Raw genomic sequence first — 27889 nt, 5'->3', positions numbered from 1 at the left:
GAGAGCGTATTGTATTACAAATTTGCTAAAGACATTTGGAATGCCTTGAAGAAGAGATACTCCCAGTCTGACTCTCACAAAATTGTAGAGATTCAAAATGAGATCTACAGGAATCAACAAGGTAACTTGTCTATCAATGAGTATTTTACTAGATGCAATGCTATGTGGGAAAAATTGAATGCAGTAAGACCTCTACCTATTTGTGAATGTGTTCCTAGATGTGCATGCTCTCTTATGACTAAGATACGAAAAGACAGGGAAGAGGATCAGGTTATTAGATTTCTGGAAGGGCTAAATGATGAATTTGAGACTGTGAAATCAGGAGTTTTAGTTATGGATCCTCTTCCAACTATGGAAAAGGTCCTAAACATGACCTTGAAACTAGAAAGGAAGCTTAATAATGCTGGAACTCATAAGAACAATGAAGTTGTGCAAGCTAATGTTGTTCAAAATCAAGTGACAGATGATGAAAATGTGGTTGCAGTAGCAACCTCAAAAAGTAAGAAGAAATTTAATAGTGCAGGAGGTAAAAATGTGCCAAAATGCACATATTGTGGTATGAATGGTCATACCATAGATAAATGCTATAAAAAGCATGGGTATCCTCCTGGGTGGGTGCAAGGATATAAGTCCAAAGTTAAGCAAAATCAAGATAATCAGCAGAACTTTAGTCCTTCTTTCAGTCCCTCTGTCAATCAAGTGGGTGACATAGGGTTCTCATTAGACCAGTTCAAGAGGCTTTTATCTCTTTTACAAGGACAAAATCAAGGCAATCAATCCTCCACCAGTGCTGCAGTCACAGTCAGTGATACTGGAATGAGGCCTAACTTTCCAAAAATGCCAGACAGTTCAAGAGAAGGCAAGTATCTTCCAAACCCTCACATATATGCTGTTTTAAATTGTCATATTGTATGGATTTTGGATTCAAGAGCTACAGATCACATTACATGCTCCTTAGGTTATGTTGAAAATTGCCATCCAATCAGTGATACTTCTGTAAAACTGCCAAATGGAGAGACAGTACATGTGACACACATGGGAGAAGTCAGGCTCCTTCCTAACTTGCTGCTGAAAAATGTCTTGTACATTCCATCTTTCTCATTCAACATCATCTCCACTAGCAAGTTGACAAAGCAAACTGGTTGCACACTCATTATGAATACTGACTCTTGTGATATTCAGGGACTTCTTGGGATGGTGGATGGTTTTGCTAAGGAAAATGAGGGACTCTATCTGCTTAGTCAGCCTCCTATCAAGATAAGGCAGCATGTTGAAGTTAGTAGTCAGTGTAATAATTTGACTCTCCATGTGTGGCATCATAGATTGGGACATTATCCCATAGACAAGATTCATACCTTGAATGGAATAAAATGTGTTCAATTTCAAAAATCTCATAATTATGTTTGTGATACTTGTCATTTTGCTAAACACAAGAAGTCTGTTTTCCCTATCAGTAACACTAAAGCTGCAAAATGTTTTGATTTGATTCATATGGATGTGTGGGGGCCTTTTGCAGTAGCTTCTTTGAAAGGGGAACGTTATTTCTTAACCATTGTTGATGATTGTAGTAGATTCACATGGGTGCATTTGATGGCAAACAAATCAGAAGTTAAAAATTTGTTTCAGAACTTTTACAACTATGTTGATACCCAATTTTCAACAAAGATTAAAGTGGTGAGGTCTGATAATGGCACTGAGTTCTTTATGACTTCCTTCTTTAATGAAAAAGGAATAGTGCACCAAAAGTCTTGTGTCAATACACCCCAGCAAAATGGAGTTGCAGAAAGAAAACATCAACACATTCTAAATGTTACTAGGGCTCTTAGGTTCCAGTCTGGGGTATCCTTAGAGTTCTGGGGTCATCGTGTGTTGCATGCTACATATCTCATCAACAGGTTGCCTACTTCTGTTAATGATGGGAAGTCACCTTATGAGATTTTGTTTGACAAATCAGTAGACTATCACCATTTCAGAACTTTTGGTTGTCTTTGTTTTGGTGCTACAGCTTCACAAGGAAGGAATAAGTTCATGTCCAGGGCCAGAAAGTGTGTTTTTTTGTGGTTCCCTGCCTATGTAAAAGGTTATATACTGTATGACCTTGCTGACAGTTGTGCTTTTGTGTCCAGGGATGTCCAGTTCCATGAGAACATATATCCCTTCAAGCAGGAAGTTCCAACAACCAGGCCTGCTGTACCATATTTTCATTCTAATCCTACATTGCCTCTAATCCCCACTGATGCAGATATCCTTCCTGTGAGAGTCACAGAGAACTCTTCAAGCTATTACAGTCCCTACCACATGTCTCAGGCAGCAGATTTTGGTCCCAATGACACTACTCATACATAAGGTCATTCAGCAAATTCAGATGAACATGGTGGTGAGAATGAGCTGATTAATGAGTCAAGAAGTGAGGCAGCAATGCTTGACAGTCCCCAAGAGGAGCATGTTTGTCAACAGCAATTAAAAAGGTCTGAAAGAATAAGAAGAATTCCCACCAAGCTACAAGATTATTACTGCACACATATAAGAACCTCTCCACACACCTTAGTTAAGGTGATATCTTATGACTCTATCCCTTTACATCAAAGGATTTGTGCATCCTCTATCTTGGCAATACAGGAACCACAGTCATATGCAGAAGCTGTTCAGAATGAGTCATGGAGAAGAGCCATGACCACTGAAATAGAAGCACTGAATGCCAACAACACTTGGACATTAACAGACCTTCTATCTGGTAAGATCCCTATTGGGTGCAAGTGGGTATTCAAAGTCAAGCATAGAGCTGATGGCTCAATAGAGAGATACAAGGCTAGACTTGTGGCAAAAGGCTACACTCAGCAACTAGGGGTGGATTACAATGAGACTTTTTCACCTGTGGCTAGAATGACTACAATAAGGACTTTCCTAGCTGTGGCCATTGCCAAAGGGTGGGATATTCAACAACTTGACATTAACAATGTTTTCCTCCATTGAGACTTAGAAGAAGAGGTTTACATGGTCCCACCCCCTGGTTTTAACACTGATAAGCCAAAGCAAGTTTGCAAATTACTAAGATCACTATATGGGCTGAAACAAGCTAGCAGGCAGTGGAATGCAAAATTAACCTCAGCTTTACAAAAGGATGGCTTCCAACAGTCCTCAGCTGATCCTTCATTGTTTACAAAAACTTCAGGAGGATTTTTCACAGCTTTTCTCATCTATGTGGATGACATTTTGGTAGCTGGATCATCTTCCTCACAGATTAGTGAGCTAAAACAGTTTTTATACAAGTTATTCAAAATCAAAGACCTTGGACACATTAATTATTTTCTGGGAATTGAGGCATTCCGAACCTCTGAGGGCATTAGTCTATTTCAGAGGAAATATGCTTTATAAATTCTCAAGGAGAATGGTTTTCTTGAAGCCAAACCTGCAGCCACTCTTGCCACAACAGGTTTAAAACTCACTAGTTCAGAAGGCATTCCTCTTGAAAGCCCTGAAATTTACAGGAGATTGATTGGTAAGTTGTTGTATCTCACAAACACAAGACCAGAAATTTCACATGCTGTCCAACAACTCAGCCAATTTGTTGACAGTCCTACCAATGTTCATCTTATTGCTGCTCATAGGGTGCTCAGATATCTTAAAGGATCTCCAGGGAAGGGCCTGTTTTATCATGCTAAATCGCACACAAAATTGCAAGGATTTTCTTATTCTGATTGGGCAAACTGTGTTGAGTCAAGAAAATCTATTACTGGTTTTTGTATATACCTTGGGGAAAATCTGATTTCTTGGAAGACTAAGAAACAAGCAACTGTCTCAAGATCTTCTTCTGAAGCTGAATATAAGGCTTTAGCTTCAACTGTTTGTGAGATTCAATGGCTACACTACTTGCTCATAGACTTGAATGTGAGTTTGAATACTACTCCTCTCTTTTGTGATAGTCAGTCAGCTATTGCTATAGGGGAAAACCATGTGTTTCATGAACGTACAAAGCACATAGAAATTGATTGCCACATTGTCAAGCAAAAGGTAAATGAAGCCCTGATCAAGCTGCTTCCCATCTCTTCTCAAAAACAGGTGGCTGACGGCTTCACCAAAGCTTTGCCAAAACCAGCTTTTGAGATCTTCCATTCTAAGCTGGGCATTCTTGACATTCATGATCCAGCTTACGGGAGGGCTGTTAGGAATAAAGTGTAATGGTTTTGATATGCCAAATTTGTATTTGTAGATCCCCCAATTTTATTTTATAGGTCTAGTAGAGTCTTAGACCAAGATCGGGAAATTATTTAATTATGAAAAGAGAAAAACAGAGGAAGATGAATGAAAATAGAAGAAGAAGATATAAAGCCTAAAATCAAGAATTTGTCTGGAGAAAATGACAAATTGAAGAAGAAGATGAATGATATGAAATCACGTCAATGCTACTCAAAGAAGATATCCCAGAAGAATTTTCGTGAAGAAAATTAATGTTGGAAGAATGCATGAAATTGACTTGGAGATCAAGCATCTATGGAAAGAAAGGAGTACATCAAATGTGATTGGAGATTTAATCAAAAGCTGTATGGACGAAGTGGATGATGCTTGATATATTATGTGAAATGGCTTAAGTTCAAAACTCACCATCAATAATTTTACAAGGTAAAATTTGAGAAGCCAAATTAAATATTCTCACAAGGTATGGGATTAAATTGAAGAATATTTTTAAATCCCAAAGATAAAGGACCACTTCAGAGCTAATCAGAGAATCCGTTCTACACCCAGATATTTCCACTCAACGTAAAACCAGAGGAAATATCAGATGAAGTTCAAGAACCCATTTACATGGAGATGAAGCTCTAACAACGGCTAGCTTATCCTTTCTGACATCTTTGCAGAAGATAAGATAAGATCTCTGACAAAAAGATACAAGATTTCAAAAATGAGAGCGTCTCTTTCCAACGGACAGATTCTCATTACCAGCTATAAAATGATGAAGATATGAAGACTTGAAGAGCAGAAGAGCATAACACGAACTTGAAAAGAGATAGAGCAGTTGAGAAAATTCGAACCCATCAAAGGGGAACTCACGAACAAGAGAGCAGAAAATTCGAAACTCTTCAAGGAGATCGAATAGAGCAATTAAGCTTAAAAGAGCATAGAGCAAAAATCTCATTTGGTACAGAGCATACCAAAAATCTTCAAGTGAGAAGTGAGAAAAGAAAAAGAACTCAGAGAGCTTCAAAAGAGAAATATTCTGAGAGTTCTTAAACAGAGCAAAGCAGAGCAAAAATATCAAGTGCTTTACTTGATATATTCAAAGAAAGAAAACACTCAGAGCTATCAAGAGAAATCATTCCAGAGTGTTTATCTTCATCAAAGAGACCTGCGCATCATTGAAGATCATCTACAGAGTCTCAGAAGTTGGAAGCAAGACAACACTTGTTTTGGAGCAAAACAAGAGAAGGGAGGAAAGTAGCACGGAGCTGTGAAATCCTGGATTGTCACACGGAGCTGTGAGATCCGAAGCAACAGTGTCGGAGGCACTGGGCGTGATTGGTGTGGGCTTGGTGATCAAAGCACCAGATCACGGGATACGTTTCTACCGGAGTGTGGAAGACGGGGGGAAAGTAACGCGGAGTCGTGAAATCCTGGGATAGTAGCGCGGCGACGTGAAACCCGAAGCAGCAGTGTGGTGTCACTGGGCGTGATTAGTGCGGGCTTTGTGATCAAAGCACTAGATCACGGAAATTCATTGTATCTTGGAAACAAGGAGTGGTAGATATAGTGAATTGCTCTTGGAGATAAGAGCAAGTGGAGTAGGAGGATTACACCACCTCGCAAACCACTATAATTGTCTTGTGTTCTTTACTGCTTTCTTTACTTACCGCTCTTTACATATTCGCTCTACACGAGATATACTGCTCACACAATCTCACACGCACTTTATGTTTATTTATTTCCGCTGTGCACCATACTCTAACAATCTAGTTAAGAGTTTTGGTTTATCTCTGGCTTAGCAATTGTTGTGCTGTGCAAAAAAGTTTGAAAGTCTATTCACCCCCCCCCCCCCCCCCCTTCTAGACTTTCACCTTACCTCTTTTGGGACCAACAAGGGTGTTGAATGATATAAATAAATCATGAGGGCATTATTGTAATTAGCTTTTTTGTCTGTTATAACTGCCTACTAGCTTCTTCTTTCTTCCTTCTGTTTTCTTTCCTTTTCTTCTTGTATAAATGGATCATTGTACTAAGAAGAAGGGGTGAGAAATACAATGCCTTTTCCTTTCAATTCAATGTCAAACTTCTTCTTCTGTTCATTCATATTGATTGAATAATTAGTAGCTGAGCTGCTGATTCGAACAGTTAAAATCAAGTGTGTAATTTACAGTGAAAATCGAATTTGTAAACTCTTATCATGAAATTTCATTCTCAAGTAACTTGACTAAAGACTTAACCACTTAGTTGCATCAATGTAACATATTTTACCTCTCTAATGTAACTCATGAATTTTAAGTTTTGAGTCAACTTAATCGAATTATTGGAACTTATATATGTTTTAATATTCGCCATTGACTCCCAAGTTTTTCCTCCCTATTTCTCTTCCTTTAAGATCGAGTTAGGGGTTTGCACTTACTAGTAGTAGTGTCTATCCTAATAAAGTGAAAACGTATCAAACCCTTATGCATATTAAAAACATATATATATATATATATATATATATATATATATATATATATATATATATATATATATATATATATATATATATATATATATATATATATATATATATATATATATATATATATATCTGTTTTTACTTCATGCATAAGTTGACTGTATCTTTTCTGCCTTACTGGCCTTACTGGTTTGTTCTCTTGGAAGTTTAAAGAGCCTTCTTTGCTGCTAATCTATATTAAGTGTGTTATTCCCTATATCCTATATAATTGCTATTTCTATTTTTATTTCATGCATAAGCTGATTATATATATATATATATATATATATTGCTGTAATGGTTTGTTCTCTTTACTTGAAAGGTTAAAGGGCCTTCTTTGCTGCTAATCTACATTAAGTTGTGCTATTCATTAAATCCTGTGTAGTTGTTATTTCTCTTTTTATTCCACACCTGTTCTGATTGTATGTTTTTTGCTATACTGGTGTGACCACAGGTTGGGAATGGGATCATCAGGAAGAGGATCCATGTCCGCATTGAGCATGTTCAACCTTCCAGGTGCACCGAGGAGGTCAAGGAAAGGATCAACAACAATATAATGATAGGCTCAAGGCCGAGGCGATAGCCGCCAGAGATGAGCAGTGGCGGATCCAGAAAATAATGTGAGTGGGGGCGTACTTAACTTGAGATCTCACTTCTAAGAAAAAATTGCATCTTCCACAATTTTGTTTGAAGAATTTGCTTAGACAAGATGCTAAAACATATAAAATGCTAAAAGTGAGTTTTGAACCTTGGACACTCCATTTTCATATTCAAGATTCAACCCATTAATCTAAAACACTTTAGTAATTTATCTATGTACTTATATATTAGTAGAGAGGGTTGAGGGGGGGGGGGGGGGGGGGATAGTGGGCCATTGTGGCTCCGCCACTGGAGGTGAGGCGATTAGCACAAACTCGGTTTTATGGTGGAAGGTGCCACTTTAGAGACGGTTACACCCATCCCATACGATGTGGTTAACGATCTCAAGGGTGGATACTAAGATGTATCTTTTATGAGAATAGTTATCATGATCAGAATTTGATGCCATGTTGGAATTTTAATTTGTTTACAACTTGTCTTCTTTTTGTACTACTTATTTATTGAAAAGAATTGAAAAAAGAGAAAATAGAAAATGGAAAGTATAAGAAAAAAGAAGAGAGAAAAACTATGATCCAACTTGGCTAGCTGAGGAATGTGAACGGCTTGTTCTTACGATTTGAAGCAGAGAGAAAACGAAACAGAATGGGAACAGAAAACTGTATATTATTGTGTATGTATGAAGAGATAGCTGGCCACCTTATATAGATGGTGTCAAAGTGGAAGACGGTTATAACCGAAACTAAGCACCCTTTTTGAATTACAAAAATATCCCTTTTTGCTACTTATTTATCATCCTCTATTACCCCCCCCCCCCCCCCCCCCCCCCCCCCGTAAGCTGGAGAGTGGAGATTCTGAACTCCCAGCTTAGATACAAACGTAGCAAACATCTGAGTGGCTAGTGGTTTCGTCATGCCATCTGCAATCTGATTGAGCGAAGAAACAGGTAGAAGTTTGATCAAGCCTTGAACCACTCTTTCCCTTACCACATGGCAATCAATTTCGATGTGCTTAGTCCGTTCGTGAAAGACGGAGTTCTCAGAAATAGCTATGGCAGATTTGTTATCGCAAAAAATGATGGCAGGAGCAGTGACCTCAACAAGAAGGTCTTGGAGAAGGAATTTGATCCATTGTAATTCGCATGCTGTGGAAGCTAATGCACGATATTCAGCTTCGGTAGATGACTTGGACACCGTAGCCTGCTTCTTTGCACGCCATGACACTAAGGACTCCCCAAGAAAAACGCAGAAACCCGTGACTGACCTGCGAGTTTCAGGGCATGACGCCCAATCTGAGTCCGAGAAGGCTTTTAGGGTGTGAGTGCTGTTTGCAGGATATAGGAGGCCTTGTCCAAGGGTCCCTTTTATATATCTAAGCACACGATGGGCATCAACCATGTGCGTATCTGTAGGACTGCTCACAAATTGACTGAGGTGATGAATGGTATAGGCGATATCAGGCCGAGTTGCTGTCAAATACAGAAGTCGCCCAACCAGCCTACGATAGCCACTTGGATCCTCCAAAAGCTTGCCAGTTTCTTGTGATAGATTAGAGCCTGGAACCATCGGGGTAGGAGCAGGTTTGCATTCTGTGAAGCCAGTATCACTGAGAATGTCGAGAGCATACTTCCTCTGACAAAGGTTCAGGCCATCATCGTTTAACTTAGCTTCGATGCCAAGGAAATATCCCAGAACTCCGAGATCTTTGATCTTGAATTTGGCATCCAACATGTCCTTGAGTTCCTGTATTAAGGTCATATTGCTACTTGCCACAATAATGTCATCAACGTAAACAAGTAAGGTGATAAATCTGTCAGCACTGCCCTTTGTAAACAAGGATGGATCAGCACTTGATTGCCTAAAACCAACACTTGAGAGGGTCGTGGTTAATTTTGCATTCCATTGCCTGCTCGCTTGCTTCAAGCCATAAAGAGATCGGGTGAGCCTGCATACTTGATTTGGTTTAGCTGTTTGGAAGCCCGGGGGTAGGAGCATGTACGCTTCTTCGTCAAGATCACCATGAAGAAAGGCATTATTGATGTCCATTTGATGGATATGCCAGCCTTTGGAAACAGCCACTGCTAGGAAGGATCGGATAGTGGTTAATTGAGCTACGGGAGAGAACGTCTCTGTGTAATCAACTCCCGGCTGTTGTGTGTAGCCCTTAGCCACTAACCTAGCTTTGTAACGTTCCACTGACCCGTCTGCCCTGAGCTTAACTTTGTATATCCACTTGCAGCCGATGGGAATCTTGCCTGTAGGAAGATCTGTAATCTGCCAAGTATTGTTAGCCTGGAGAGCCATAATCTCGGTTTGCATAGCATCCTTCCAACAGTCCATTTTGATGGCTTGATTATATGTTCGAGGCTCGGTAATGGATGTAACAGCCATAGTGAGAGCTTTGTGTGAAGGTGATAGGTTGTCGTAGGAGATGATTTTGGACAAGGGATGAGGGGAAATTCTCTGTTTTACTACTGAGTCACAGTAGTAATCATGCAGCTTGGCCGGCAATTGTCTATTTCTGCTAGACCGGCGAGGGGAAACATGATTCATCACTTCTTCAATCACATTATCTTCTTCTGTGGATGGACTATCTTGCGTACTGTTAAGAGTCTGAGTATTGCCTTGCATGCTGTTTGGAGCAGACTCTAGGTTGGCACTGGGAGCAGATAAGGGGTGCGGCTGGCTGCTGGACATCTCATGTGAGATGTGTGTGGTCTGCCCAGCACTTCTAGGCAGTAAGTTGTTACCACTATCTTCTTCTTCATAATCCATCATCATTGTAGCAGGAATGTTGGGCAGAGGAGGATTAAATAATTCATCATGGCTCATAACATGCTCAGACAAGGGAAATTGTAGCTCATAAAAGACCACATCACGGGATATGAACACCGATTTATCAAGAAGATCATAGAGAATATACCCTTTAATGTTGGCAGGCATCCCTATGAAGATGCATTTTCGACCCCTGGGCTCCATTTTATTTCTTGTGTGAGGCAGTGTTGATGCAAAACATAGGCATCCAAAAACTTTGAGTGTGGCAAGGTTTGGTTCTTGACCATGCAGTCTAAGATATGGACTGGCTCCATGGAGAACTTGTGAAGGGAGACGATTAATCAAGAACACAGCATGCATAACACAATAACCCCAGAAATCTAGGGGCAAATTAGCTTGAAATCGAAGTGATCTTGCCACGTTAAGCACATGTTGATGCTTCCTTTCCACCACTGCATTTTGTTGGGGTGTATTAACACATGATCTTTGATGAATAATCCCCTTGCTTGCATAGAAATCCTTCATATCAAATTCGTTGCCATTATCACTTCGTATCACTTTGATCAAAACTCCAAACTGTGTGGAAACAAAGTTGTGAAATCTTTTCAACAATTCCTGTGTTTCTGATTTTCTTTTCATCAAGTGTAACCAAGTGTACATTGAATGATCATCAACAAGAGTTAAGAAATACTTTTCTCCCTTCATAGAAGCAACAGGAAAGGGCCCCCATATATCAGCATGAATTAAATCGAAACAGGCAATGGATGATGAAGTACTTAAGGGGAATGGAGATCGTTTGTGTTTGGCCAAATGACAAATATCACAAGCTTTGGTGGAAGTGGAAAGTTTTGGAACATCTTTAAGGAGATGTAGTTTATTAATTCATAGGGAAATGTCCTAGACGTTGATGCCAAACATCAACTCTATTACATTGTGAAACAATGGTATTAGAACTAATTTCAGACTGCAATGGCTTCTTCATCATCACATAAAGCCCCTTTTCTTGTTTAGCCAAACCAATCATCATCCCACTTGGTTTCTGTATCATGCACTGCTCAGGAGAAAAACACAAGTTATAATCTGCATCTTTAACTAACTTGCTTACTGAGATTAAGTTGAAGTGAAAGGTTGGGATATGCATCACATCCTTTAACAATAGGTCTTGGCCTAGTCTCACATTGCCTCTGTGCTTAACAATGATCTTTTTCCCATCAGGTAGACTGACCTCATCTCTGTCAACAGCATAATATTCATCAAAAAAATCAATACAGCAAGCAATGTGATCTGTAGCACCAGAATCAAGTATCCAAGAGTAGTTGCATAATGATAGGAAATTAATGTGAGAGATGAGAGACTTGCCTTCATGACTTTCATCAAATTTTGGAATCAAAGTCACAGCAGCTGAAGTGCTAGAACCTGATTGACCTAGCTGATTCTGGACTGCCATCATGAGCTTTTGAAACTGATCAGTCGTGACTCCCAATTCAAAAGTGTTACTCACAGTGGATGTAGAACTCTGTTGTCTAGCCTTAGATTTGTAACCTTGTACCCCCCCCCCCCCCCCCGGGGGATAGCCATGCTTTTTGTAGCATTTGTCGATAGTGTGTCCATTCATTCCACAGAAAGTACACTTTGGCTTGTTACCACCTCCATTGCTTGTGAATTTCCTGCCATTATATGTGCTTGCTGCTGCAATTAAGTCATCTGTGGATGTTTGAGGACTCTGGACGACATTTGCCTGACTGAAATCCATTGAACTCGAGTTTGCTGCATTGATATGCCTATCCAACTTCTCAGCCATGACATAGACCTTGTATACCTCAGGTAAGGGATCCAGTACAAGGATATTTGATTTCAGGCTTCCATAGTCGTCATTTAAACCTTGCAGAAACCGGATGAGCTGATCAACATCGCGTTCCTTTCGAATTTGCTCGATGAGACCATAGGCACTTGGTGAATCACATCTGCAAGCCGGAAGCGGTCTCAAGGTGTTCATCTCCTCCCACATTGTCCGGCACTTCGTGTAATACTCACTGACTGTCATGGAGTTCTGTTTCAATCCATAGATCTCACTTTGGAGGGCTGAGATCCTTTGAGCATCGCACTGAGCGAACCTCCTCCTCAGATCCTCCCACACTTCGCCTGCTTTGTCAAGATGCATCAAACTTTTAGAAATAGATGGATGTACTGCCTTAAAGATCCAGGAGCACACCATCAAATTGCATCGTCTCCACGCCTGGTACTGGACATGCTCTCTGTTAGGTGTTGCAACACTGCCTTCAACAATGCCCCATTTATTCTTCACTTCAAGGGCGATCTTCATGGATATACACCAAGAGGTGTAATTCGAACTACCTATGAGCGGAGGACTCACAAGCACAGCATTCGGATTCTCAGCTGGACTGAAGTATAGAGGATTGTTTAGATCCTCCATCGCCTGGCTTCTTTGTGTCTGCGACGGAGGGACCTGTTGCGTGTTCGAGGTAGGAGTCGTGAGAGCCGGCGATCCGATCACCGGAGCTCCCGTCTGTTCTCCTTGACTAGCGTCACCGGAGGCAGCGGCGGCGTAGGACCTCCACCGCTGCTCTGATACCATCTTACGATTTGAAGCAGAGAGAAAACGAAACAGAATGGGAACAGAAAACTGTATATTATTGTGTATGTATGAAGAGATAGCTGGCCACCTTATATAGATGGTGTCAAAGTGGAAGACGGTTATAACCGAAACTAAGTACCCTTTTTGAATTACAAAAATATCCCTTTTTGCTACTTATTTATCATCCTCTATTACTTGTGGAGCGCGATTGGGTGGTTCGGATTCATTATGTGTTAAGGGAGCAGACTTTTACCGGCATCAAACATGTATGTATTGTTAGGTTTCTCCAATTAGGGTACACTATGATTCCACACATCAATATCAATCTTATTACATTGCATATGGTTAAACTGAAAGAGACTCACGTCATCTCATCCATACCTCATGGATTTCTATATCTATATTCTATCATCTAGTTGAATGCAATCAATTTGCAAACATATTGATGTAGATTAGCAAGTATTAGTGCCATTTGTGGAATGCAAATTAAAGTCAAAATATATACGTTACTAGATATATACTGTTGAAGAGATATTATTATTATAACTAATTAATTAATACCCAGACGTCTATAATAATAAAAATTAAAAAAAAAATGGTGGAAGAAAATGAATGTAATTGATCATCTTGAGGTTGATAAAGTGAATAATATAGCGCATGCGTCATTAGCGTGATATGAGCCAAAAACGCCCCTATCCTTAATTTACATTATATATATATAACCTTTGTATGTATATATAGTACCAAGTTTTAGTATTAGTATAAAAAAACAGATGAATATTAATCAAGAAATGAGTTAGATTAGTTGGCAAAGCATATGTTTGGTTATAATGAAAGTCATGAGTTTAAATCTTAGCTTTAACACAATCATGTTTTTAATATTTAATACACACATATATAACATTCTTTTATATTAATAATGAGATGTGTAATTTATAATGTGTCTTTTATTCAAATTATTTTATCAAATTAATTATGTTTCATATTTTGTTATGAATATTTTTATAAAGTTTCATGGTTCCGTCCCTGGTCCTATCATTTTATAGGCCCAGGGTGTAGGAACATGCAAATTATATCGTGCACCGCAGTGCATAATCGATTATGCACCGAACTTCAAAACGATGTCGTTTTGTTTAATGAAAAGAAACGGTACCTGTTTCGCGCCGTTCCGCACAATGTAACTCTGTTATTCAGTTTCATTTTGTATACACTGCAGTTTCAGTTCAACACAACTACAGTTTCATTTCGATATAACTACATTTTCATTTCGATATTTTATATACACTATAGTTTCATTAAAACACAACTACATGATCATTTCGATATAACTACCCAGCTTCATTGCACAATATACACTCAAATGTTATTCAGTTTCATTTTATATAAATTGCAGTTTCATTTCACCACAATTATAGTATCATTTTGATATAACTGCAGTTTCATTTGACAATATATAAAAGAGTTAATTCCGGCAATGGTCCTCTGACTATTGCGATTTTCCAAAATTAGTCCTCGTCTTTTAATTTGGACGAATTAGACCCTTGACTATCAGTTTTGTTCCAGCATTGATCTTTCCGTTATTTATCATCTGTTAGCCGTTAGTGAAAGGGTCAAAATTGTATTTTCATTAGTTTGGTCTCATCTTCCTCATGTTAGTCAGTATATGAATATATTTGACGATTTTCAAAAAAGAATAAAAAATGTATTTGATGCAGCAAGACAGTGTTACGCAAATCCAAAACCTAAATAATAAAATTCCTCCAAACTCCATTGCTCTGTTCAGCCAACTCCATCTGCTTTGTCAACACTACGTATTAGCAAATTGAGCCTGAAATTGAATAACAAACGAATTAGCAAATCAAAAAAACTCCCCTTTTCTCATTCTTCTTCTTCAGAATCAAAGCAGCAAACTTAAAAGCTAAGATTTTATTTTTTTTCTCTCTCTGTTCATTTCAATGGCGGACGTTTCGAGTCTCCACCACCGTTGCCGCCCACAACCCACGGCTGACGCTGTTTCCTTCGTCGTCAACGAGGAGCCCAACATCTAAATCACATCTAAATCTTCGATTACGACTACATTTTGCCTCCCAATCCCGCATTTTATAATCCTCCATTTGTCGATTTCAGTTTCGAGGAGGAAAACCCTCCGCCGTCGCCGCCGGCGAAGTCAGGAAAGACGAGTAGTTCCAGGGTTGGTCGTTAGAGCCCAGCAGGGCTTCGCCGAGGCAGAAACCAGCCGCCGTGCCCTCTTGGATGCCGCCACCGTCAAATTAGCGTCTGGGTCCTTTGTTCAAGCATAAGCAATGGAGTTGGTGGACTGTGGAAGAAAGCAATGAGATGAAATGACTGTTGTACCCCTCTACTTAACACCTAACAAACTGATACTTAATGGAAGGACCAATGCTGGAACAAATTTGATAGTCAAAGGTCTATTTCGTCCAAATTAAAAGACGAGGACCAATTTTGGAAAATTGCAATAGTCAGAGGACCATTGCTGGAATTAACTCATATATATATATAAAATAAACGTGAGGCAGTGTTCGTTTAGATACACTGCAGTTTCAGTTGGTAATTAACACACCCAAAGATGCGCGTTCCGTTAACAGTAACGGTGCGCCGTTTCTTTACTTAAGAAACGACGTCGTTTTGACCACGATGCACGTGCACTGTGGTCCACGATATAATGACTTGTAGGAACACGGTAAATTATTGTGTGGACCATGGTCCACATAATTGTGTGGACCATGAATATCAGGTACATTTTTAATATATTAAAAGTACATTATTTTTATACTGAAGGTACATTATTTAAAATAATGTACCCTTAGTATATTAAAAATGTACTTTTTATTTATGGTCCACACAATTGTCTGGATCATGGTCCATGTAATAATGATTGGACAATCATTATTGTGTGGACCATGTCCACACAAGGTGTTTGAACCATATTTCGTATAGTATAAAATAATGTATATTTAGTACAAATAATATACATTTAGTATATTAAAAATGTCCTTTGTATTCATGGGATGTACATTATTTGAATACTAAAAGTACATTATTTTATATAATGTACATTCAGTACACAAATAATGTACTTTTAGTATATTAAAAATGTACTTTCTTTGATGATCCATATAACATTATGTGGACCATGGTTCACACAATAATTTGCCATAGTCACAAAAATGAGCACTATATTAAATTAATATTTTTTTTATAATTAAATAAGGGAAAATACTAATGTCAAATAACTTAAAGATTCACAAGTTTTTAACAATTATACATACACATGAACACATTTCTAGATTCATTCCTAATAAATCCAAAATAAGTAATAACCGGTTCTTTATTATTATTTATTATAATAATAAATTAATAATTATAATTTATAAAAATGAATAAATACTTTAAAACCAAATGAGCTTATAGAGCAGAGAATCACATTATTATTATAATAAATAATCAAGTAATTTTTAATAAAAATTTATAAAACAAAACTTACAAGAAGAGCAGAGCATAAAATCTTAATTATTCGGAGCAATAAATAAATCAAAATACTCTAAACGTGATAAAAGATATTCATAATAAAATATAATACATAATTGATTGGATAAAATAGTTCAAATAAAGAACACATAATAAATAACACATCTTCAATATTAATATCATATTTAGAAATATTTTTTTCTTTGAGTTAGATCAATTTCAAGTTTTTCTAAATTAATTTGAATATGATGATGCACAATAGGACTTCTAAATTACATTGACTAGATAATTTATCACAAAAAATAACTATTTTAAAAAATATTTTTCATAGCTAAGTCACAAAATATATTACATATACATAACTCATTATAAAGTTCACAAAATAACACATATTTTAAATATAAGTAATAAATTACTGGAATAAGAATAGACTCAAAATTTAATATGAATAACAAATCAATCTATATTATGAATCTCACTATAATTATAGAAAGGTAAAAAAATTTTAAAAAAAAAATCACAAAGTTACCAATTAAATTTTAAAAAATATGTATCCCTAAAGAGTAGAGAGGAAAAGATCAATGTATAAATACGCATACAGAGATTCAATTAGTGGATCTTAACCATGCAAACCACAAACCCTACCAACTCAACTAACTTCCAATTCATTAATGCAAATCTATACTAAATTATTATACTATATCTACAATATATAAAAGGGTATGGTATCGGCTAATGGGCCTCTTCCAACGTGGACCCTGGGCAAGGGCAGAGCCTGCTCATTTGAGGGAGGCTAATGTAGATTGCACTACATCGCGCCCTTGCAAGTTATTTTTTTATTTTATTTTTAAATGCTTTTGCTTGTAATATATGCATGCAGAACGTTATATCATCCTTTTATTGCAGATTCTATGTGATTGCTAGGAACATAACTCGAATAGAGGTCATTACTCATATCGCGATCATGTGTGAAGAATTTGATCATACCCATATGTCTACGTTGAATCAAAGTAACACAGATGCCACAAACTCCAACCACATTTTACTCCCACCACATTTTACTTTTTGACAAATCTATACCCAACTTAGCCTTTTCCCTTGTAATTAAATACAAAAATTTCAAATCCAAACCCACAGACCAAGCAAAGACGGGAACTTTGATAGAGTAAGGTTTACCCTATATGTTATTTTAATTTATTCTTTTCATATCTTTGTTGTGTTATCTTCACATTCAAAACATTTGATATTCTTCCTTCACTTCATAGCTGAAAGAGCCCATGAAACATCGGAGAGGGCAGCAGAGGAGAGTCACGACGGTTCATAATCTTTATGAGACTTGCAAGGAGGTGTTTGCGAATTCAAGTTTTTACTTGAAATTTCTATCTCCCAAGCAATAGTTTGGAAGATTAACATTATGTTTGGAGTTATAATTGTGTCATGTTGTGCTTCAGTGGTCTCAAAAATCACAATCCATACACTTCAAGAGTTAGTCGCATCCCTGCATGGATTTTCCACACTTCATGCGGCTAACCTCCGGCCACGAAAGAGTTCTTTAGATGTGAAAGATATTGGCGTGCTTCTGAGCTCAAAAGTCGTGAAAGTAATCGACAGTTCTAGGAGCTTTTATGTAATCAAGACGATTCACACCAAATGCGATATGGATTGCTTTCAAGAGAACTACGAAATCGAAATATTACGTTCATGATGCGCTCCTTAGAGTTGCAACAGAAAATTAGGAAGGGTTTGGGTAGAAATTAGGGAAAGGAAGAGAAGAAGAATTTAGAAAAGGAAATCGTGATTGTTATTCAGCATAAGAAAATACTTCTACAGCTCTCTACTCCATTTAAACAAGGAAGGAAAATACAGTTGAGCAATCCACTACCGAACAATTCCGGATCATAACAAACTGTTAAAACGACTGGCAAGAGTAGTAAAACGACATCGTCTGAACGGCCTTCAACTTATTCCAACGACCCAGGGAACGACGTCATCTGATGTTCTTTGTAAACGGCTTTTAACCTCCCTTTATCCTACGACGCCGTTTTGTCCACCTTCTCCAACCTCTTTCCCTGCTCTGCCACTTCTCTCCCATCCTTTCTTAACCTAACCTTCCTCCTCCTTTTCCCACTGATAGAATCATTGATGTCAGTGTGTAGGGATGTTACATCTCCCCCTCTATCACTTGATCCTTGTCCCCAAGGATCAAATATAGGGAATTGACTTCTCAAATGGTGATACACTTCCTATGTGGCATCCTCTGTGGGCAAGTTAGCCCACTGTATTAGTAATTCCACTACAGCTTTGTTATTTTTCTTTACAAGTCTTTTCCCCAGGACTGCCATTGGTTCAGCTAACAATTGTCCATCAAGTCCAACAGCAGGAGGATCAAGTTGTGCAGCTACCCCATCTCCAATTCTCTTTTTGAGTTGAGATACATGAAATACAGGATGGAGCAGTGTTCCTTGTGGTAGTTGGAGTCTATAAGCTACTTCCCCAATCTTTTCTATTACTTTATAGGGCCCAAAAAACTTTGAGGGTAGTTTCAGATTCCTCCTCAATACCAAAGATACCTGCTTATAGGGTTGAACTTTTAGGTAAACCCAATCTCCCACCTCTAAGGTTCTTTCACTCCTCCCTTTATCAGCTTGTAATTTCATTCTTTCCTGAGCCTGTCTCAGGTTTTCTTTAAGACCAGCCAGTACTGCATCCCTTGCTAGCCAATCCAACTTCCCTTCCACAGAATACACTCTGGTAGCCAAAAGTGGGGGTGGATAACCATATAGGGCCTGGAATGGGGTACATTTTAAGGATGAGTGGTAATTGGTGTTGTACCACCATCCTGCCAGATGAAGCCATTTTGCCCAACTCTTAGGCCTTTGAAAAACCATACACCTCAAGTATCCTTCCAAACATTGATTCACCTTTTCAGTCTGCCCATCTGTTTGAGGGTGATAAGCAGTAGATAGATTCAGTTTCACTTGCATTTCCCTGAACAAGGTCTGCCAAAACTTACTATTAAAAACTTTGTCCATGTCAGACCCACTGCTCCTTGGAAGGCCATGCAATTTGTATACATTTTCCATGAATAATTCAGCTACACTCTCAGCAGTATAGGGATGAACAAGAGCTATGAAGTGAGCATATTTAGTCAACCTATCAACAATTACCAGGATGACCTCCTTGTGATGGGATTTGGGCAAACCCTCCACAAAGTCCATGGATATGCTCTGCCAGGCTTCCTTGGGTATATTCAAGGGCTGCAAGAGGCCAGGGCTTGCCACATGTTCATTTTTACACCTTTGGCAAATGTCACAGTTTCTCACAAACTCCTTGACATCTTTTTTTAACCCTTTCCAGTAGAACAAATGCTTCAGCCTTTGGTAAGTACCAGTCTATCCTGAATGACCCCCAATAGATGAATTATGCAACTTCTCTATCAGTTCCTTTCTGAGGTTCCCTGCAGTGCCCACATACAGCCTATTTTTGTATCTTACAAGGCCCCCAGATACTGAAATTTTCCCATTGGCAGCAGGAGATATTAGTGCAGTAGTCAAATTCTCAAAAGCCCATTCATCTTGTTCATAGCTTTTGATAATTTCTTCTATCCATTGTGGCTGTAAAGCAGAAATGGAATGTAGTGTGGGTTCAGCCCCCTCCGCTCTTCTGGATAGTGCATCAGCAGCAGCATTCTCTCTTCCCTCCAATCCAAGTAACTTTGTGAGGCCCTTTTGTTGTAGTGCAGTGGTAATTTTCTGTTCCAAGAGGAATTGTAGGCTGTGGTGATCAGTTTTAATGATGAAATGCCTTCCCAAGAGATAGAACCTCCATTTATCCACTGCATTAATGATGGATAAATACTCCTTTTCATATATGGAAAGTCCTAAGTGCTTGCCTTGCTGTAAAAAGCCACAGGCCTGCTTTCTTGAACCAGTACTGCCCCCATACCTTTGTAGCTAGCATCAGCCTCCACACCAAATTCTTGTTGAAAATCAGGCAAGATCAGTATAGGGGAGTGACAAATGGCCTTCTTAAGATTTTCAAAAGCTACATCAGCCTCCTCAGACCATTTAAATCCATCTCTTTTCAACATATCTGTCAGTGGCTTACTAATAATTCCATATCCTTGAATAAACCTTCTGTAATAGCCAGTCAAGCTTAAGAATCCCCTCAAAGCCTTCACAGTATTTGGTTTAGGCCATGCTGCCATAGCTTGTAACTTAGCAGGATCTGTGTGTAACCCAGCCTTGGATATAATGTGGCCAAGGTATTCCACTTGGTCTTGTGCAAAGGAACACTTACTGAGTTTGGCTAAGAGTTGATGCTGCCTCATGATAGTTAAAACTTCTCTCAGATGCTTCCAATGGTCCTCCAAGCAGGGACTATAATTCAGCATATCATCAAAGAACACTAATACTGATTTCTTGAGTAATGGCCTAAACACTTGGTTCATTAATGCCTGAAATGTAGCAGGGGCATTGGTGAAACCAAAGGGCATTACCTTAAATTCATACAGCACTTGATGAGTCCTAAATGTTGTTTTAAACTATTCCCCTTCCTTCATTCTTACTTGGTGGTACCCAGACCTTAAATCCAACTTGGAAAAACACACTGCACCTGCTAATTCTGAAAACAGATCTTCCACTAAGGGTATGGGGAATTTGTTTTTGACAGTGATGTTATTGAGTGCCCTATAATCCACACAGAACCTCCATGTATTGTCCTTTATTGGCACTAAAAGGACCGGATATGCAAAACATGAGGAGCTAGGGGTGATTATGCCAGCTGAGAGCATCTCTTCCACCATTTTCTCAATGGTTTTTTTTTTTTTTTTTTTTTTTTTTTTTTTTTTTTTTTTATCAAAGGAATATCTATAAGGGCCAATGTTGACTGATTTAGAATTGGGAAGTAAGGGAATGGTGTGGTCTAGGCTTCTGTTTGGGGGTAAGGTGGTGGGTTCTTGGAACAGATCCCTGAATTCATTGAGCAACTGTACCAGTTCTGGAATCATAATGTGTCCATTGGTGTTGTTAAGGCAAGGTTCACTGCCACATACATTGGTTGCCATAGACAAACATTACACCAGTAGCCCTTGCACCCCCTCCTTATGTCATTTCTTTACTTCTCTCTCAGAGGCTGCTTTCAACAAAACCTTTCTGCTGAGCCCTTTGAGGAATATCTTTTTCCCTTCTTTGTGAAAAGATATTCCTGGAGGCCTCGTGTACAATTGAATGGGAGCAAATTGATCAATTCAATCCATCCCCAATACCATATCACAACCTCCCATCCTTAAGAGTCTAAAACTCTTTACAAATTCCTCCTGTTGGATTTGCCAGCTAAGCCCTTTGCATTTTGAGTTACAGACCACTTTCTCTCCATTAGCCACAGTCACTACTAGAGGATTGGCTTGCTCAGGTTCCCTTCTCAAATGGTGTAGTAGCTGGGGATCAAGGAAACTGTGGGTACTGCCACTATCAACTAGGATCACTACAGGCTGCTTATGAATCATTCCCAACAATTTGGTAGTATTCAAACCCTCTCCTCCTACTACACCACAGATAGATACTTCTGCCACCTGCACCTGTTTCCCTTCTTCTAGCCCTACACACTCAGGGACCTCTCCTCCTTCTTCCCCTTCTATAATGTTAAATGTAGGGCTCTTGCACTTGTGCCCTGGTTGCCAAGGATCAAAACATCTAAAGCACCTTTTCTGCTCTCTTAACTGATTTCTGAATTGGTTGATTTCTGGGCTTTTGGATGCAGTTGATTGGGTAGAGGGTGTTGGTTTAGTGTTTAGGCTGATGGGTGAGGGCTGATTGGAATGGACACTTTGGGTTCTAGTAGGCTGAGTGACTTTTGCATTCTAGGGTGATGTTTTCAGGTTATCAGTAGCCCTTAGGCCTCTCTCATACTGCCTGGCAAGCCAAATGGCATCCTCCAACCTCACAGGTCTTGATGTTCTAACAAAACACCTTAAATTTTGTTTTAATATGGCAATATAGTTTTCCATAAAATAGACCTCAGTTAAGAAGGGTTGGGTCTGGACAAGCAAGCTCTTGAACTCCTCAAATTCATCAGTGAACTCATCCACACTCCCATTCTGTTTGAGGGATACAAAGTCCTCCATGAGAGAGACTCCATTATCCCCAAACCTCCTACATACTGCCTCTACAAAGTAAGGCCAATGGAATTCCCCTCTTAGGCTATGCATGTAACTATCAAACCACTGTCCTACCCTCCCAGCTAAGTGTATGTATAACAAGTTTGAGATCTCAGCTCTGGGAATATGGGATAGTATGAAAAACTTTTCACATCTGATGATCCACTGCCTAGGGTGGGAGTAATCAAACACAGGAAATTCACTTTTATACCTCATAAAAAACTCTTGGTTCTGGCCAGGTGGTGCTGGTCTTCCTTCCAAAATTCTCCTCCCAGGTTGGGGTTGTTTGTCCAGAGGTGCCTCAGGCAAAGGAAGTTCCACCTCCAGTTCAGCCTCATCTGGAGGTGCTGGTCTGTTCAATCGGATGAGTTGGACCAGCTCATCCTTCAAACCTCCAAACTAATAAGCCAGATTGTTCAGCTTAGTGGTGAGGGTTCCCACCTGAGTGGCAAGGACCTCCACAGAGTCCTGTGAAGCTTGGAACCTGGTATCTATCTTGCTGTTTAGCTCGATGACTGAAGCTTCAAGCTTCCTGATCCTTTCATCCATGGTGTGCTCTGATACCACTTGAAGCGCTCCTTAGAGTTGTAACAGAAAATTGGAAAGGGTTTGGGTAGAAATTAGGGTAAGGAAGAGAAGAAGAATTTAGAAAAGGAAATTGTGATTGTTATTCAGCATAAGAAAATACTTCTACAGCTCTCTACTCCATTTAAACAAGGAAAATACAGCTAAGCAATCCACTACCCAACAATTCCGGATCATAACAAAATGTTAAAACGACTGGCAAGAGTAGTAAAACGACGTCGTCTGAACGGCCTTCAACTTATTCCAACGACCCAGGGAACGACGTCGTCTGATGTTCTTTGTAAACGGCTTTTAACCTCCCTTTATTCTACGACGCCGTTTTGTCCACCTTCTCCAACCTCTTTCCCTGCTACTGCCACTTCTCTCCCATCCTTTCTTAACCTAACCTTCCTCCTCCTTTTCCCACGGATAGAATCATTGATGTCAGTGTGTACGACTGTTACAGTTCAATCCGGCACCGAAATGTGGTGTGGATGTATTCTTTTACCCATTCTTCAATTACAGGAGTCGGCAAATTATTATTGGAGTTCGTGGATGGCTCAATGTTGGGATTGTATGCTTATGAAGAAACATTTCTTTCGGGTTTGATGCGGAAAATTTTGACACTTTTGAAGTATATTCATTTGCAGGGCATTCTTCATATCCGAATAGAACCTAGACATTTGCTCATTGATACTAACAGGGTGGTTAAACTCGTAGGCTTCAGTTATTCCCGGTTACTAGAGGACAGCATGACTCCAATCATACCATCCACTAGGGGGTGTGGGAAGAGGCCGCCCTCAATGATGGGCTAGATACATGAACCCTGAATGCATCATGGCTTCCAAGAGAAGGATATGCATTTTCAATAGATTGACTTTTGTTGCAGATGTTTGGAGGGTCGAGGTCACCACGTGGGAACTCTTTCTTAGTAGATACCCATTCAACAATTGCACTCTTTATGATGATCTCTTAAATATACATAAGACTATATGCAGTAACATCCCAGCCTTACCCGAAGGGGCCTCTCCGGACTTACTTGATTTCCTGAAGTGTTGCTTGCAGATTTGTCCGGAAGATACGAGTTCCCCTTCAAATTTACTGAATCACGGCTTTCTTAGAATTTAGGATATATATATATATATATATATATATATATATATATATATATATATGATGTTGCTATTTAAAGAGTTCTACTACATGTTTTCCCAAATCTTACTCTCTTAATTTTAGTCTCTGACGTGGCGGGCTCTGATAAATCATTTTTTTTCATGTAAATCGCAATACAAGTGTCTAAATCAAGATTTAGTGTGTGAAAACCAAAGCTTTTGTTAATTCTATTTTGTCTTCATGCTAAAAAGCAAGGCAATTTATATCCTGCACCAGGGCGCGCATTGCATTGTGCGCCCTAATGCAAAACGACGTCGTTTCAGTTTTTGTTTTCTTTTATTTATTTTTTTTAAATTTCACTACCCTATGTTGGCGGTTAATTTTCTTTAAAAAAAAATCTCATGTTCAAAAATGTACATAATTTTATACTAGAATACACATAATTGTATACATGAATGTACATAATTGTATAACAAAATACACATACTTTTTTTTAAAAAAGATAATACATATAATCTAACATAATACATAATATACATAAACTTTTAACATAATAAACATCAACTCTTAACATCATACACATTTCGGATGTACATAATTGTATAAAAAAGATGTACATGATTGTATAAAAAATGTACATAATTGTATAAAAATGTGCATAATTGTATAAACAAATACACATAATCACGTCAACTCCCTATATAACTTACCAAAACGACGTCGTTTTAGGAGGCGCGGGACGCACAGTGCTACGTACGCCTTGGTGCAGGGTATAACAATTGTTAATGTTTTATTTCTTTTGTCTTTATGATAAGACTTGGCCAACAACTGATAGGATTTAAATTAAACATAAAATTAAGGAATTGGGCTAATAGCTTAATGGATTCAAAACTTAAATTATTAACTAAATATTATTATAAAACACTAATTAATTAATTAAATTCTAAAATGAAATAATTATTAAATAATAATTAATAACTAATGTAAAAATATTATAAAAATATACATAAAATAGGAGTGTAAAATATATCCATCAACGATGCATACTGTCTTAGTAACCAGAATTAGAATTGTAAACGACATTGCATGTTTTGAAGTGAAAAATTCATGGGGCACCAAAAAGGGGAATGGTGGCTATGGATTGGTTGGAGTTGGTCAAATTGGATGGTTTGGTTACATCCAAGATGTGTATGGGGTGGAGACTTGAGGTTAGTTATTTTTGAAAAAACCATTCATTTAAAAACGCATACTCCCACTCACAAAATCTAGATTTAGACACTTATTTGGGACTCACATGAAAAAAAAAATGGCTTATCAACGTCCGCTACATTAGGAAGTAACATTTGAGAGTACATGTAATAGAACTTTCTTTAAGAGAAATACTATGTGAACCCTCACTCTATACTCTCAATTTTTACTCCCACACACAAAATAATTATTTAGACACTTGTATTGGGACCCGGATAAAAAATGGCTTATTAGAGCTCGCCACATTTGAGATCACAGGTAGTAGAACCCTTTGATATTTTTTTTCATGTGGGTCCCAATACAAGTGTCTAAATCAACATTTGGTGTGTATGAACAAAATTTGGGAGTAGAGTGGAGTACACATAATATTTTCTTTAAAGAAAGAGTACAACTACATTTACTCTCAAATCTTACTCCTTTAATTTTAGTCTCTAATATGGCAGGCTCTAATAAGTCATTTTTTTCCATATGGGTCTTAATACAAGTGTCTAAATCAACATTTTGTGTGTATGAATAAAAATTGGGAGTAGAGTGAGAGTACACATAGTATTTTCTTTCAAGAAAGAGTTCAACTACATGTATTCTCGAATCTTACTCCTTTAATTTTAGTCTCTGATATGGCGAGCTCCGATAAGTCATTATTTTTTTTTCATGTGGGTCCTAATACAAGTGTCTAAATCAAGATTTTTTGTGTGAGAGTAAATTTCACTACCCTATGTTGGCGGTTAATTTTCTTTAAAAAAAAAAATCTCATGTTCAAAAATGTACATAATTTTATACTAGAATACACATAATTGTATACATGAATGTACATAATTGTATAACAAAATACACATACTTTTTTTAAAAAAGATAATACATATAATCTAACATAATACATAATATACATAAACTTTTAACATAATAAACATCAACTCTTAACATCATACACATTTCGGATGTACATAATTGTATAAAAAAGGAGTACATGATTATATAAAAAATGTACATAATTGTATAAAAATGTACATAATTGTATAAACAAATACATATAATCACGTCAACTCCCTACATAATTTACCAGAACGACGTCGTTTTAGGAGGTGCGGGACGCATAGTGCTACACGCGCCTTGGTACAGGGTATAACGATTGTTAATGTTTTATTTCTTTTGTCTTTATGATAAGACTTGGCCAACAACTGATAGGATTTAAATTTAACATAAAATTAAGGAATTGGGCTAATAGCTTAATGGATTCAAAACTTAAATTATTAATTAGATATGTCACTCAATCATTAAGTGCACTGTGATTAGAATTTTGTACTATGACAATGATTTTTATACCCTTGAAAAAGTGGAGACTTATCAACAATTTGGACAGGCAAGACATACTGAGACGATGACGCATACTATCTTGGTAACCAGATTTGGAATTGTGAACGACATCACATGTTTCGAAATGAAAAGTTAATGGGGCACCAAAAGGGTAATGGTGGCTATGGATTGGTTGGAGTTAGTCAAATTGGATGGTTTGGTAACATCCAATATGTGTATAGGGTAGAGACGTGAGACTAGTTATTTTTGGAAAAACTATTCATTTAAAAACTCATATTCACACTCACAAAATCTTGATACAGACACTTCTATTGGGATCCACGCACATTAAAAAAATGGCTTATCAGAGCTCGCCACATCAGGGAGTAATATTTGGGCGTACATGTAGTAGATCTCTTTATTTAAGGAAAATACTATGTGTACTCCCAAACTATACTCCCAATTTTTACTTACACACACAAAATCATGATTTAGACACTTGTATTCGGACCAGCATAAAAAATGGCTTATCAGAGCTGGCCACATTTGAGAGTACATGTAGTAGAACTCTGTCAATTAATTTTTTTCATGTGGGTCCGAATACAAGTGTCTAAATCAACATTTTTGTGTATAAATAAAAAGTGAGAGTAGTGTGGGAGTACACATAGTATTTTCTTTAAAGAAAGAGTTCTACTACATGTACTGTCAATTCTTACTCTTTTAATTTTAGTCTCTGATATGCGGGCTCTGATAAGCCATTTTTTTCATGTTTTTTCCTAATACAAGTGTATAAATTAAAATTTTGTGTGTAAGTAAAAATTGGGAGTCCATTTTGGTCGGCTTTACAATCTGCTGAGTTGATGGACATAGTCTATAACAATGACATAGGCGGCATACATATTCCATTGTCTAGCAAAAGTTGATAGATTTGGTGCCTAGCAAATTTGAAGAAGAATATGATAATAATCCGAGGGCGAAAGGTGATCGATTCGGGGTACATCATTTATACGTTCAACATTGTTTTGAATATCTACAACAAGAAGGTATTTGTGAAACAAACAACTATTCTTTTATAGGGAGGAGATTTGATCTAAGGCAAAGAAGTCAAATATAAAGCTCGAACAATGTAAGAAACTAAATATTTACCTGAAACAGCCATTGAGATATGTCACTCAATCATTAACTGCTCTCTTATTGGAATTTTGTACTAAGACAATGATTTTTATACACTTGGAAAAGTGGAGACTTATCAAAAATTTGGACAGGCGAGACATACTGAGCCGACGGCGCATACTGTCTTGGTAACCAGATTAGGAATTGTGAACGAATCGAATGTTTCGAAGTGAAAAAATTCATGGGGTACCAAAAGTGGAATGGTG

At 38.0% G+C, this 27889-nt stretch overlaps 1 long non-coding RNA gene across 1 annotated transcript; it reads right to left on the bottom strand.

The window, feature by feature from the left end:
* Positions 1–312: 312 nt before the first annotated feature.
* LOC109190955 lies at positions 313–16745 on the bottom strand. Its single transcript, XR_002055835.1, has 3 exons — positions 16735–16745; positions 11195–11197; positions 313–393 (listed from the first exon to the last, which is right to left on the bottom strand). It is a non-coding gene; the product is annotated as an uncharacterized LOC109190955 (long non-coding RNA).
* Positions 16746–27889: the final 11144 nt, after the last annotated feature.

This window comes from Ipomoea nil, unplaced genomic scaffold (assembly GCF_001879475.1).
Source record: "Ipomoea nil cultivar Tokyo-kokei standard unplaced genomic scaffold, Asagao_1.1 scaffold1596, whole genome shotgun sequence".
Taxonomy (NCBI): Eukaryota; Viridiplantae; Streptophyta; class Magnoliopsida; order Solanales; family Convolvulaceae; genus Ipomoea; species Ipomoea nil.
Note: the sequence above shows the minus strand (reverse complement) of the source record. Positions and strands in the feature narration are given on the sequence as shown.